We start from the raw sequence: 16,135 nt of genomic DNA, 5'->3' as shown, positions 1-16,135 counted from the left end.
GACCTTTCACCCTAGATCACTGGAATGGGATCCAGAGGACACTGAGACCCATGCGCTGATTTAATTTAATTAAATTGGATTGCGAATGGGATTTCGTTACATTGCTGCAAGGTCCTCGTCGAACACTGAATAGCAGCTGCACCATATGTTACACATCATATGCAGTACAATGTCCAGGATATGTTTCTATACATCCTATGATAGAAGGTGTATGAGCTGATTGCTCAGGGAGTAGTAAACTGACTTGATTATGGAAGGTGTGGTGTGGAGCTGTGAGTCACAGCAGCAGGCCATAAAACGTCCACACGGTACCCACAGATTCACCTCACTGGGGGTCTTAGTTCAGTCCATTTGAGATGAAGCACCAGTCCGTCACACAGCAGGGAAATGAGGGAGGGACGACCTGCACTTTACCTCTGACCTCGCCATCATTTCAAATTAACGACTACTCTCTGAAGTGGGCTGCCGGTGACCTTGTCACCGTGACCTGAATCACTGTAAATTTGGACCCTGTGCAGGAAATTCTCCGCCAGCCCACCTTCGCCCCAACCGCCCCAACCGCCCCCCACCCCATCCACCACTTTCACTGCTTTTTCTTCTCTATGGCTCATAGAACTGTGGTCTGGGGTGTTTCAGGCCTCCATGCTGAGAAAGGCAGAAATAAAAATGGCGACTCACACCTTTCGGGTCAGTCACGTTGTGCGCTGTTGCGCTGCGTTATCTCCCGTGTGAGACGTGTGTGCCACACAGGGGGACACAGAGAGACACGCTGCTTTTACGTACCGCAGTACCTCTGCTCAGGCCTGGATGAATGCTGACATACAGCCAACCCATAACCCGGGAGTCACTCACTCTCTGCCCTTCCTTGGCAGAAGACCGTCCTTCTGCAGTCAGATAATGGAAAGGCTGGAAAGTACTGTGTGCCTACTGTGTAAGTACCTGTCAAGAATGTGTTGCCTCTTTCCAGGAAAAAATGACTGCAGGCAACGAGTGGAACTCCCATTGGGTAGAAAGCTTGGATCACCCTCCAGATGCATACATCGGGAAAGGATCCAATAAAAAGTTCATAATATTGAGAGACTGCCTGAGGATAAACTTTATTAGAGCAGAATATATAGCTCTGCATTAGCCGTCCCAACCAACCAACCAAGGCAAGGCTGGGTCCTGGTGAATTGGCTGATATGAGAGGGAGCAGGCAGGGTCCCATAGGCAATCAAATCTATATTTCACGATGCTAGACGGCCACTGAGAGCCTGGCCTGCCGGTTTTGAAGACGGGGCACTGAGAGCTGGGAAGACTCCTTTGAATAGCCTGCAGTGGTCATGCCAAATTATTGTCTGCTTTCTCTCTCATAGGCCTGGTATAGTCCTGCATCTGTGTCCCGAGAATTGTGTCATCAACGCAAGGCATGCGAGGAGTGTCGTGTGCCTCCCAACAACTCCCAACGCGCAAAAAATTGTGCACGGAGAAGCATACCACTTTCTTAAGTGTCTCCTGGTCAAGCCATCCTTTTTTCCCCTTTTACATTTCCAGGAGACTAATTGTTGTAGTAGACACTATCAGTTGGAGAGAGAAGGTGTTCCACGATCTCATTGCAAGGCCCTCAACAGATGGTAAATCCCTCTCGCTGGACAAGCAAATTAAAACTGAACTGCTACCATTATTAGGCTGAGGTTGTGTGTATGCGCGTGAGTGTGTGAGCGTGTGAGTGTTTGAGCGTGTGTTTTCTCTCAGTATCTACATCTATTTATGCATGATGTGCTGTTGTCTGTATGTGCCCGCCTCTGCCCTCTTGTGTGTGTACGTGTGTGTGTGTTTAGGCATTCTGCTTATGTGCTTTGACAGCAATAATAATAATACACAACCACACAGTCCCCAGTGTGAATTAACCTTGTCAGCAGGCACATTTGCCATCACTCTCCCAGCCATCCATCCCCCACTCCACGGCCGCACTCTTAGAGACTGGATTCACATAATACCTGCAGCCAAATCCCGTATACCTGCAAGCGCCTCTACATTATTGCTTTTCTCACGCACAGATACAGCTTCAGCATTTCTGAAAAGAGGGCAGATATACCACAGAATGTTTGCAATTACTGAGAATTCTAAAATAAGAAAAATAAAAGGGAAATGGTGAAACGGAGTAGATGCAAAGCGGATTAGAAACATGACCCTGTTTTCTAACCAAACAGAAAGAAACGAGTTGACATCCTCCATTTTAAACTGCTTGATACCCATGTTGGTTATGTTGGATATTCCAATTATCTTGACAAATTTTTCATTAAATTATGTTCAGAACGTTCAGTGTTATCACACTGAATGAGGGGGAAGCTTCCTTTTAGACATTCAGAGAGAAAGAGAGAGAGAGAGAGAGATTGAAAATGGCATGGTTACATAACATGTCCAGTGCAGATTGGCACCCATGGGTCATTGTGTTGACATGTCTGTGTCCTTGGTGCAAAAAGGTATGGGTAATAGGCTGGAGGGGGGCTGCTGAGATGGTGAGAAGTTTGGCAGGTGAATCATGATAGTACAGCTTTTCTCTTTCTCTCTCTCTCTCTCTCTCTCTCTCTCTCTCTCTCTCTCTCTCTCTCTCTCTCTCTGACTGTCCGATTATCTATGTGTGTGTGCTCTCTGCTGCCAATGCTTACACGAATATTCCTGTGTCTCATCATGTGTATCAAAGCTAAACACAAACAATCCCGCATGCACAGTAAATGAAAGAAAGGATGAGTGACGTGAATGACAAGTCTGATGAATTGTTTTTGATTATGTTCTCATGAAATTTGAAAGGGATATAATATATAAAATATTAGAACCAAATAAGAACCATACCACACCTATGTTTTTTAACTGAGTGATATAACACCAAAGCTGTACCATGAGAGGGTCGAGATATGTACATATTAAACTACTGACATTTGGAAACAGAAGATAAGGCAGCGGAGGATGTAGGGGAGAACTGCTGAATGACTCTGTTATTGGTGGAGGGTTTCCCATGGGAAAAGTGGATAATTGCAATAGACCCTTTTTAGTCCACTTTTCTTTGTTCTCTGCCTGAGGTGTCATTGACACACACACACACACACACACACACACACACACACACACACACACACACACACACACACACAGTAACTTGGATGCGACACAATTCTAAACCCTGCCGTTTTGATGATATTGAGGCTTGTTTGAAATATGTCGACTACGCACTGAAGTGCCGCAGCATTCAGGCAGAGTGCATGTTATCTCAGCACTGAAGCACCCTGCTTTGCCTCTCCCAGGTTTCTGCACGGCGAGGATGGTAATGCTTTCATACAGAACCGTCTGGTTGCATAGCAACAAACTTATCAGACTGAGCACCCCCCCTTCCTTTCTCCCTAACCCCCTCCTCCCATGCTGGTACAACTACCACCGGTGAAAAAAAAAAAAGCTTTACTAAAGCATCTCTTTCAGAAGGAAATTGAATGACATTTGATACACTAACCTCCTGAGAAAAAATGTAAGTTTTCAACTTTTGTACTCTGTCCTTCACCATTGAATGATAGAAAGAGAGAGAGAGAGAGAGAGAGAGAGAGAGAAATAGACAGAGAGATGGAGGGAGGGGGGGCATTGGGGGATTCAGAGCACAATGGGTAACATCACTGTGGTTCTGCAGAAACACAAATAAATAAATAAACAAAGACGAGAAAGAAACAAACAAAATCAACATTTCATTATGGTGTATGACTGTCAGAGGGAGAGAGGAGAGTACTATACTATCGCTTCTCAAAAATCGAACATAATGTTTTTTGTCTTTAGAGTACAGGTCTGTTTCTGAAGACTTACTTCTGAAGTGCATTTTCCATCTATCCATATTTTGTTCTCTCTTATATATGCACTCCGTCCCTCCCCCCTCTTGGCCTAATTTGTCCCAATCTGCACACTGTAGTCTCTCCTGCTGGTGTGAGGACTCAGCTGTGCTGAAGACCGTTGAGTTGAGGACGCACGAGTGTGTTGCTCTGAGATGAGTGGTGGTGGAGGGAATTGTGGCGTTTATGGTTGCTGTGCACAGTGGCTCTGCACTACTCCTAATTGTCACTTCAACTCTTGCGTCATGAGCCTTTTCCGTGTGTATCCCCCTCACCTTACAAAAACACTCATTCACACACACACATACAGTACACATGCACGGACACAATTGATTCCTGGCATTGAGACAACGTTGATTCCTGGCATTGAAACACGTATTGGCCAAATATTACTGGAGCTTATAGTCTAGATGGAACAGTTGAAGAGAATTGGCCTGAAAAAAGCAAGGGGAGAAGGAGAGACGCATTGAGAGAGAGAGTGAGAGAGAGAGAGACAGACAGACAGAGAGAGAGTAGTGAGGGGGAAGTAACTTCTTTTATTTAAACAGCTCAAACGCAAAGTGGAAGAGGACAGAGGGAAGGAAATGAAGAGAGAGAAACAGGGAGAGAGCAAGAGGGAGAGATAAAAAGACAATGAAGGCAGCACAGAGCTGGGAGGAGTAGAACGAAAGGGGAGAACAGGTAGGGAGGTATAAGGAAAGAGGGAGGGAGACAGAGCAATAGAGTTGAAAATCAAGAGGGGCAGGAAGGAATAGAGAGGCAAACTGAGAGGCTAGCAAAGAGGTGGAGAGATGTAGGACAAGACCCAAAGAGGTGGAGAGATGTAGGACAAGACCCAAAGAGGTGGAGAGATGTAGGACAAGACCCAAAGACAGACAGGGACAGGAAGGGGTATGGCTGGTAAACAAGCAAGAGAAAGATGGAAAGAACGAGATTTAGACACAGATGAGAAGGTGTAAGCAAACAGAGGACAAAATGTATCTCTACAGATTTTGAAGGAAAAGTACGGTGGAGGGGGAAAGTATGTGAGGGAGTGAGATGAAAAAGAGCCGGAGCGAAGGGGAGGAAGGACGAGGAAGAGCTCTTCACATGTGAAATATAGCGCCATGGGTCCTGCGTGGCACACTCCACCTTGCGGCTCAGTGCCAATTCCCAAGGACACCGCCTGGCCTGACACACAGCATTGCCCACTCCATTTGTTAACCAGCCACAACCTACATTAAAGGCACAATTCTAATGTGATAGACTTTAAAAGCACATTTTCCATACGTGCCTCTAGCTCTCAGCTCAGTGTGAACACTCATAAATAAAAGTCTGGTGTTTGTGCCCAGTCCTGGCGCTGTAAAGGGGAAATGAACATAAACAAATTCAGGCAATCAAAATGAAAGAATGCTGAGATTGTGAAATCAGAGAAAAGGAGGGGTGTACTTTGATCAGCTGATGAGCGGAAATATCAGCATTCTTTCCCCCAAATCTGTTAAAAGGGCTGTAAAGAAAAAGGTATACTTAAAGTTAATTTTATCAAGTAAACTTAAGTGCAGTTGAAGTATAATTCCCTAGTTTACTTTAAGGTTATCAGTATAAATGTGCCTGTGGTATACTTGTAAATGTACAGTATAAACTTGCCTTGTCGATAGGCAAGCCAAGTTTATTTATGTAGCGCATTTCATACACAGGGGTAATTCAATAAGCAAGCAGTTTAAAGATTAAAAGTAAATAACATAAAAGGACAATAGTTAAAGTGTACATAAATTACATAAAATAGAATAATTAAAAAGCATTAAAAGACACAAAGTGGAATAATTAAAAGACAAAGGGCCCTATTTTTGCAACGCAAAACCTGGCGCAAAGCGGATTATCATCCCGACGCAAAGTTTATTCCTATTTTACACTTGAGTTTTGCGCCATGTACTTCACTTTTATTAAGTTTTGCGCCCAGGGGTGTGGCAATTAACGGCCTAAAGTGGGGTCTGGCGCATTATCTAAAAATCGCTATCTTACACCTAAAAAGCATTACGCCACTGACAAGAAGTTGGTTTCACAGTGGAAACTCCATTTAAAATAGAGTATCAAAGTATAAAAAAGTATAACGTATCAAATATAGCAGCTGCAGGGGCGTAGCACAATATCCTGAGCCCCTGCATAGGCAGTCCTGATGGGCCCCCATGTTTCTCAACCCAGGTCAAATAAAATATATTCCTCCCCACTCTCCCCATGGGCCCCTATAATCAGTAGTGGTTTTACCCCCAGTCCGACGCCCCTGAGCAGCTGTAAGCATTGCCTACACAAATGGCATGTAGGGCCATCACCAGTTGTTGTGACTACAATGACACATTTTTCTGAATGTGGTTAGTGAAAATAGTACCAAACTGTGGGAAACAGTGTCCCTATTCCCTAGTTGTGGTCTAATATGAACTTGTAATTTTTAGCTGCCAGTGGTCAGTTACCCGAAAGACATTGGGCTTCCCGCACATAGGTAAGAGAAGTGGTTATGGTGCTCTAGTTTCTGAAGCATGTGAGTTGAGGGGACCAGGCATGCATCCGGTTATGGTGTAAAAACACTTTTGCTTTCATTACACACATTTTTTCTAGGTGTCGTACATGTGTGTTTGAGACATTTTGAAGTGGTGCATGGACAGGTGTTTTTGGGGTCGGCTTAGGCAGGAGGCTTGAAGCGTCTGCAGGGTCAACCAAGGGGAATTCACTTCAAAGGTATAGAAGAGAGCTCCCCTCCCCATATACTCAACTATTCCCTCAGACATACACACACACACACACACACACACACACACACACACACACACACACACACACACACAAGTCCCTCTCTATCTCACACAAACACACAAAGCACACTGACTGACAAATAAAGCTCAAAATATGCACATAACAAAATGATATATAGTTATTAAAAGGATATATTAATATATATAACGTATTAAGTATATTGATACATATTAAGGATAGCCATAGCCTCTACACACACACACACACACACACACACACACACACACACACACACACACTCATCAATCAACGGGACTATTCAGAGCTAAGTGCCAAGTCAAGTCACATACATTTACCACCCCAACCAGCACTCGCCAAATTAATCCACTTGCGCAGTAATTGGTTTTCCCTTTAGTATCCATGAACATAATCCCTCTCTATGTTGATGTTGCCATACAACCACTACCTCCCCCCCCCCCCTCCCCCTTCCCCCACCTTCACTTCCACCTCCACCCACACACACTGTGTCTTTTTTTTTTACCTAAAATAGACCTTTTATATATTATCTTCCAGGATAATATAATGCTCTGTAATCCATATGTGTAACTGAATGGATTGATAAGTGCCGTATCCTGTAAGCCACATGACCACTATCGTGTCTGAAACTTTCCTCAGTCACGTGGCCCTTTTTACTGTAAGACTTCTTCGTCTTCAGGTTGGCCAGGCGACCGAACACGAGGGCCTCGTTTCCAGCGAACGGCCCCGCTGTGAGCGCCACTGGCTGCGGGTGTCAGCTCCGATCAGATCATGACAATGTGCAGAGTGCGAGGGAGAGAGAGAGAGAAAGAAAGAGAGGGAGAAAGGGGGGGAGAGAGAGAGAGATGGAGAAAGGGAGAGAGAGAGAGAGAGAGAGAAACTGTGACCTGAGAGAATGAGTTGGTTGGACCTGTGCTCGGTTCTGGTTTGGCACGCAGCATAAGAAAACCCAGAGATTTTCTGCGCTTCTGAGGAAGTGTGCTGCTACTGAAGTGTTTACAAGCGTGAGGTGTGTGTGTGTGTGTGCGTCCCATTGAGGTGGGGGCAGAGGAGGAGGAGGAGGAGGAGGAAGGAGGACAAAGAGAGTGCTTTTCCGCCCCCTCTCAGAATTCAGCACGGAGGACTGGGTCTTGTTTGAATTAAAACCTGTAAATAAATGATGCCTCGTTGTTTGAGGCACAGCAGTCCCACGTGAGACACACGGTCCTTTCCTATACTCTTAAAATGGTGGTGCAATCCCATAGCATTCCAATTCATCTGTCTTTCGCCTCACTCGCTCTCCATGACTTCATCCTTCTGACCCTATTGGGCCATGATATCAGAATGAGTGTGTGTGTGTCTGTCTGTCTGCGGTATTCCTCGTGGCATTGTTCCCATCTGAATAGGGCATGGTGTGACAATGTACCTCTTTGCGTCTGCGGTGTGCGGGGCAAGCAGGCTCCTTTGGCCGCATTGACCGCTTTAATGGTGATTATGCCTCGGTGACGTGGGTGTGTGGGGGAATATCTAATTAGGACCTTTTACAAAGCCACCTGCCCCTCTGCGCCCTGGTCAGCATTTGTGTGTGTGTGCTGATGGTAATGGAAGATTTCGCAGGTTGGCCATGGGCGGGGGTAGACAGAGAGGGCTGGAGACGTGAAGGCCCACAGCTCAGTGCTGCTGCTGCTGCCTCTAACCCCCTCGTCCACCCACACACTGTCCTCTCACATCTGACGAGTGATGGCTTCTCTTGTGGTGATGAAAATCCCCCTTCCCTCCCTTCCCTCTTCATTTCTCTCTCTCTCTCTCTCTCTTTCTTTCTCTCTCTCTTTCTCTTACTGGCTTTCTCTTTTCTTTATTCTCTTTTTTCTCTCTTTCTCCCCCATCTCTCTCTCTATCCCTTTTTTCTTACTCTCTTTTTGTCTATTCTGTCTGTGCTTTGTCTCTCTCTCTCTTTCTCTCACTCTCCTTCACTCTTCCCCTCTCCTGCTCTATTTCTCCACCTCTCCCTCTCTGCTTCCCACCCGCTCCCCCTTTCTCTTTCACTCATGCCGCAAACCATGGCAAGACTGCAAATACAGCCAGTGATTATGTTCACGGTGAACACAAGGCAAAACGAGTCATTCTAACGGCATGCAAACCACATGCGATTGAATATGAATGTGAAGGGGCGAGAAAAGGATTTTGTGTCTGTCTTAAAATTGTTTGTTAATACATTTTGCGGGGAGGGGTGGGGGTACAGAATATGATTGTGTATTCATCCATGGTTTTGTTTAAATAAAAGATGAGTCTTTGCATGCCCCCCCCCCCCTCACACACACCTCCCTTTCCCCTCTACTCCTCTCCCAACTGCAGCAGTGTGGGGAGTTGGGAAAAGAGCGAGAGATGGAGAGGAAATGGGGGAGAAAGAGAAAGCTTTAAAGCATCCAACAGAGAGTAAGAGAATGTATGTGTGAGGGAGAGGTAGAGAGAGCCAAAGAGAGGGACAGACAGAGGGAGAGAGAGAGAGATAGAGAGAGAGAGAGAGAGAGAAAGAGAGAGAGGGAAGGCAAACCTTTAAGCATTCTAACAAACGCTGCACACACACGTGCTGCCGGAACTGCAGGGTAGAAAGGCACAGGCAGGGGGCTGGCTGACCCATATTGGGTTTGATCGGTGTAAACGCGAGGCAGGCGCAGCACAGCGCACGGGAGAACGAGGCAATTTCTACCGCGCTTACCACACGCCCCCGCACATCAACCCTAATACTCACCTCATGCGCTTGTCTCGTTTTTTAAATTAAACAGGCGAATCAAAACACCAAATATGTAAACAACAAGAATGTAACCCCATCAAACCCTTTTACACACACACACACACACACACACACACACACACACACACACACACACACACACACACACACACACACACACACACACACACAGTATCTCTTAGCCCCCCTCATTTCCTCTGTCTGTCTGCCTGTGTTTAGAGTGTTGAGTTTGGAAATAGCTCACTGTGCACCCACCCCACCACACCACACTCCACCCCACATCACCTTCCACTGCAGTTTCCTCCTTTGCCATCTGACATGGACCCCGAGAGGGGTTGATTGGCAACAGATGCCACCAGGTTAAAGATGCAGGTGGATTAGTGACTGATGGCTTGAGCACAGCCAGTGGCATTTGTCAGGGGCTGTCACATCACGGCCCGCCACCGCCATGCCACTCCTCCGTCGTCAACGCCTGCCAGCGTGTCCAACAGCCACATGCTGTCCAATTACCCAGGAGGCAACACTGTTCCCAGAGCTGTGTTTGTGGTGCGTGTCCATTGTTCTCTGTGTGTGTGAAGTACAGTGAGTGCAGGGCTGAGCGACAAGACTGAAATGGGCTAGATGGAGATTGTAATGATTGATTTTTCAGTTGTAGGAAATTCGAACGAAATAATATGATCATTTCAATTATAATGTGGCCACTTCCTGCTTTCGGTTGTTAGCCAGATGGATGTCACTTCCTAAGGGCTTGAAATTTGATTTGAAGCAAAGATTCATGTTTCTCATGAGGATTTGTGGTTAAATGGATTTCTGTAAGTGCAGCACTGTCTCACACAATCACAGAAAGGTATTCTATTTAAACCCTGCTCTGGTGGAAAAGAAACTGTCACTTCTCTCTACTCTTGTCCTGTCTAGTCTCCTGTACCATACAGCATAAACCCATCATCAATCCCAGTGTGGCCTAAGATCATTGAAATCCTAAGGATACACATAAAAACAGATGCTACAACGGTCTGCTTTCTCTGTGTTGTGTTCAGTTCAGCTCAAGACTAGTAACAGTCGATTCCTAGCTAAGGAATTAGGTCCTGATATGTGTGCCACGTACGCCATGCTGGAATTTCAGCGCAGTTCCTCTGTGGGATGATGAAATTACTGGTGGGCATGTCAGCAGCATGAAAAGATATTTCAAGGACAGGTCCTGGACAGTGGTTTCATCTTATAACTGTCCTGCTTGTGCTTACAAAATGGCCACATTGACCTTCCTCTCCAAACAATTCAAAGAATATTTTTCCCTCCTGATCAGAGAAACTTCTCCTCTGCGGTTCTCACGGCAACTCTATTAACCTTGGACTGTGTCACGACTTCCAGCAAGTCAAGGTGGTGACAAATAGGTTGTCTACCTGCTGGCACAACTGCATCAAATGTTCCCGGTATTGCTGAAGCGGGGGAGTTTCTCACGTAAATCAAGACGTCCAATGTCCACACGACGGAGTGGATCCAGTAAATCTACACGGCAGAAGTGTGCGGTCATCATATATCTGCGAGTGGCTTTGATGACATTGAATTACTCATGGATGACGGACTGTCCTCCTCACGACTGTGGAGGGTGGGGGTGTGGGTGGGGGCTAAAGGGTGCCACTGGGGCCATCCATCAGTGAACAATGATTAAACTAAAGGGTGGAGCAGGGGTACGTGACCCTTCATCAGCATGGAGCTCCGCTGTTGACCACATCATGGACAGGGCCATAAACCTCTCCTACTGATTACCTGCAGACGCATCAAAACCCAGTGGTTTTGTGCTGGACAGCGGAAGAAGAAAGCGGAGGAGAAGAAGAAGAAAAAGATAAAGAAAAAGAAGAAGTAGAACAAGGAGGAGGAGAAGAAGAAGAAGAAGAAGAAGAAGAAGAAGAAAACACAGCTTTGGTGTTTGTCCATATATTATTGAGGGTGGCTGACCTCCTTCTTTTTCCGTAGCTTCTGTAATCAGAGGTCCCGGGGTTAAGAAACAGGCAACCTAGTTAACGTAGCGGGCTGATGATGTCATCTCACCCTATAGAGCACCAGCAAGTGGCATGGTGTCAAAAGGATTATGTCTTTTTCATGTTTGTTTGCGTGCAAGTAGCAAGGAGTCATACATGTGTGTGTGTGTGTGTGTGTATGTGTGCATATATGCTGTCTTGTGTGTCATACGTGTGTGTGTGTGTGTGTGTGTGTGTGTGTGTGTGTGTGTGTGGACATAAATAAATGGTTAAAATGTGTGTGTATGTGTGCATATAGTTTTTCTTGAGTGTGCATGTTTATGAGTTGGAGAGTATATAGATGCAGGATGATAAAAAGACATGACATTTAATTTGACATTTAGCTCTGACAACGCAGTGAACTGTCCAGAGATGTTGCTGTGCATACTAGATGATATCTGCATACATTTGTTAACACACACACACACACAAGCACAAACATTGGGTAATCCAGTTTAAATTAGTCAGTTTAATTGGTGTATGTTACACGTAAGCTGGCTAATCATCTGATTTAGCCCTTCTAAACAAGCAGCTCGGCTCGGAGAGGGTAATAAACTGTGGATGGATGATGGTCCCCATGATCTGGACGGCATGTGTGGAATGCCGTGTTTACACACGGATGGGCCGTTGCACAGACCTGCAAGACCCTCTCTCCCTCAAGGTCTGGACATCCCTTTTGTCTGGGAAATCTCTAATGGGCGACAGCTCGGGAAAACAAATCTGCTCCTTGAGCCCTGCACTCTCTCTCCAACCCGCCACCGCGGCATTGACACTGTCCATCTGCGCTGACGCGCCCAAGGAAAACAGGAAGGAAGGATGGCTCGCTCGCTCGCTTGCTCTCCACCTGATGGCGAGAAGGGGCGAGGTATCCAATCGGACTTCTCTGAGAGAGAGAGAGAGAAAGAGAGAGAGAGAACGAAAGACAGCGTCAAAGAGAGAAAGCAGAGTGAGAAAGCAATAGGATGGAAGAAGAGCAGTAGAGCGACAAACAAAGAAAGTGTGAAAAGAAAGACACGGTATGTAGCTAGCAACCCTACAGCATCAATAGCATATAGCGACAGGATGAGAAAAAGAGAAGGGAGGAGGTAAAGAGCAGTAGAGAGCTAATGCGGTATGCTCGGCTAGCTGTTAGCCATGACTCTGTCCTGTGCTCTGCTCCACTCTGCTCTGCGCTAGTGACGAAAGAGGGGCGCTCTGGTGTGGGCTTGAGTCCCACACACAGGGACAGTCCACTGAGTCAACAGCTGACACACCGAGCGCAACACCAGATGCCTGCATAAAACTCTGCCAATTCAACAGATGCACCGGGTACATACGAGCCCTGTCACGGCCTCTCAGAGAGAGAGAGAGCGAGAAAGAGAGAGCATGACAACTCAGACATTCACTCTGAACACGAAAACACATGAAAACACAACCCTTTCCTCTCACACTTTCTGGAGAGAAAAGAGAGTCTTGTTGGCGCTAACACGGGTACGCCTGCCGTGAGTTCATTTCCCGGCGCTTGGTGTTGGTGTCTGTGTTTACTGCCCGCATCACACCGAGCAGCAGTGCATGAGGGATTAGACTGACTTTACAAAGCTATTGTGAAAATCCACTCCACTTACTCAGCTCAGAGGTAGCTTCTAGTCTGGATTATAGTGAGTCAAATTAGTTTCATCATGAAGAATGTACAGGAATATGCATTGTTATCACCAGCATCGTAGTGATTTTATGAAAGTTATGATATGAAGGCTGAGTCAGACTGATCAATCAGATTATTCAGGCCTACAGTTCAAATCTAATAACTATAAAGAACGTCCGCACACTAATTGCCCCTGAGCAAAGAATTATTTTAGTCTGTGTGGTGTTTCGGGGCCTGATTGGTGTGCAGACTTTCTTTATAGTTATTGCTTTTGTTTTGGCCCAGCACTCATGGTTCAGATTTCTTGGACGTGCTTCCCTGCTGCACACTTTTCATGCTAAAGTTCAAATCTGACTTCCATCGTCCAAATGTCCATACCCCTCTGAGTATGACTTTCACATGGCAGCAAATTGGACATGCTTGACACAACGCCACTTTTAGATCGGAAAGCAGCCCCTGAATACTTTCTCTTTCGCTGAGCTGAGCTGGAATGTGCAGTAACCATGCGAAGCAGTGCAGGCGGCTGGACACCCCAAGGGTCAGGTGTGATCCCAGGCCAAACAGCCATTCATAATTAGAGCAGATGTTGGCAGCTGGAGACCAGCCGCAGGCCTGCATTTACTGTGTCCACTGCCATTGCACTGTTTAGTCTTTCGCCGCCGGTGTTCCCCTCACCCTGAGAGAGAGAGAGAGAGAGAGAGAGAGAGAGAGGGGGGGGCAGAAGTCTAATGTGGCGGAGTGGACATCCACTTAGGTTTCAGCCTCTCCGGTATGCCCCACTCCCCCGCACCGCCCCTGGCCTGAGGTTGGATGATATCACCCCTAGGGAATTGTTTTTGTCTGAGAGTAAACCGAGTGTGTTTACCTACTTCACAACTGCTACTCTTAAAGAGTGCAGCCCCACCAGACAGAGAGAGTATGGGAGTAAAGAAGAGAGGGAGGGAGGGATGGAGTTCCTAGAGAAGTCTGTCCATCAGTGCTATATGCATTTTAGCGATGGTAATGCGTCTGTTCTACGCCATGACTTTCGGTAATTCTAGCCTCTTTAGCATGGCCGTTAACGGACCGCAAACTGAATTTGCCGTAATGGCTTTTCCTCTCCTGGAGCACGGGAAGATTTTAACAAGCTGACACAATATCCAGGATCTGGGAAACTCTCTCTGATCCCCCCCCCCACCCCCACCCCCAGACATAGACAGCCACCGGCCACACAAACACACAGACACACTCAAACACCATAACAGCCTTGGTATTGATATGTGGGTCTAACCGTCTGACACATAAATCAACTCCCTCCCTCTCGGTCAGGATATGAAGCGAGAGTGAAATGATCTCATAAACTGTTTTAAGGGTAGCACAGCATCACAGTTCTTCACTAGTTCTTCACCAGACGAGCTCTTCTGAGGCAGTTATCAGTCATTCCCGACAGCCTGAGAGCCTCGGAAGGCACTCTTCAACGCCCTAATGATGCATTTAAGAATATAAACACCCCCACCGCCATTACCACTACAGACACGGCAATCATAACAACATAACAACAGTGAGTTGGCCTTGGGACTAGAGCAGTGAAACGGGTCTTGATTGGTGGAGCTTTTACGGTAGCACCACCGTCAGTACGCCATCTGTCATCTATCCGGCAGACCGGACCATGCGGCGGGAATCATAACCGATGGAGTATCTTGGCTAAATGACTCCATCTTATCTTGCAGTGATTAACATACTTGCTAATCCCCCCGGAGTCTGTGGATTGCGCTGGTTTTTCCTTTGCCCCCAACCCCCACAAACCCACCCACACACACGTACACACTCACACTCACACACACACACACACACACACACACACACACACACAACACACAATGGCTTGACCTTAGTACCTCCATTATATCACAGACACAGAGACTGAGGAGGAGTTTAGATTCATATTCACTTTGTTTGTTTTGTTTTGTTTTGTTTTGTTTTGTTGCCTTTATTTTCTCCCTTCCTTTTCCTGTAAGAGATGACACAGCTCCCCTGTACAACCCCTCCCCAAACACAACCCCAACCCCCACGTACTGTAAGGATCGTGTGCCATTCCCATGGAGTAATCTGGGCGCTGGCCGAGAGAAGAACGCGAGTAAGCGTTTATGTGAGCGCGGGTCCATGCGGTGCGGCCCATCGCACGCTGATGACTCAGGTGACCTCGGGCAGCTCGTCCGGCGTGCTGAGCTCCAGCAGGCGTCCTCTCGTGTCAGTGCTGACACTGATTATTTGGTTGAAGAACTACTCGGAGGAGAGAGTCAGAGCCAGTGACTGGGGTCATTTTCACTGTATTTAGACCATTTTCTTTGTATAATCCTTTGTACAGAAATAATAGATGTTTTGGGGTCTTTTGCGATTTAAAAAACAAAATCATTTAAAAAAAAACCTTTCTATGCTTTGTATGCATTTTGGTTAGAGCCGTACCCTGAAAAAGACACAAACCAAAATGTTGTTGCTCTTTCTGCTTAGCCAAGTAAATAAAGGCTTTTTAATTATTTACAACACTTTAAGAGCCTGAACTTGGCTTTTAAGCCCATCTGTTTTCTTTGGTTGTGGTTTTGGAGTTGTGGCTTTAGGTGGTTTGATTGTTTCATGTTATTTGACACGATGTCAGAGGTATGTGTTCCTCATCAGTACCCCTGGGAGAACAGATGCTTTGTCTACAGACTGGACTTCAGATGACCAGTCAGTATGGCTACACAAGCACTCTGCCTAATGATAGAAAGAGAGAACAAGAAAGAGTAACAGAGAGGGAAAGATAATGAGAGAGAGAGCAGGAAAGAAAAAAAGATGGAAAAAAAGGGGACACCTTGAACGCCTTGATCCCTGACTCACCGACACACTGCCTTGACAGAACTTGCAACCGCCACATCACGAGCAGATCATTTTAAAGAGAGGTGCGCAGGCGTGAGGAACAGACAGTGGAGAGCGGAAGGGAGGGGGGCAGGGAGAGGACGACGTGTTCTAGGAGCCAGTGACCCTGCTCTGTCCTCACCGCTGACAGCAGCTGATGAGGCTGAATGGCTTTTGACCTGAGCCTGACTTACTGATTATAGGCACACCATTCAGCATGGACAGGTGGCAAGCCACTTGTTAAATGCATGATGGGAGTTGGAACGTGTGTGTG

This window comes from Alosa alosa, chromosome 6, assembly GCF_017589495.1.
Source record: "Alosa alosa isolate M-15738 ecotype Scorff River chromosome 6, AALO_Geno_1.1, whole genome shotgun sequence".
Taxonomy (NCBI): domain Eukaryota; kingdom Metazoa; phylum Chordata; class Actinopteri; order Clupeiformes; family Clupeidae; genus Alosa; species Alosa alosa.
Note: the sequence above shows the minus strand (reverse complement) of the source record.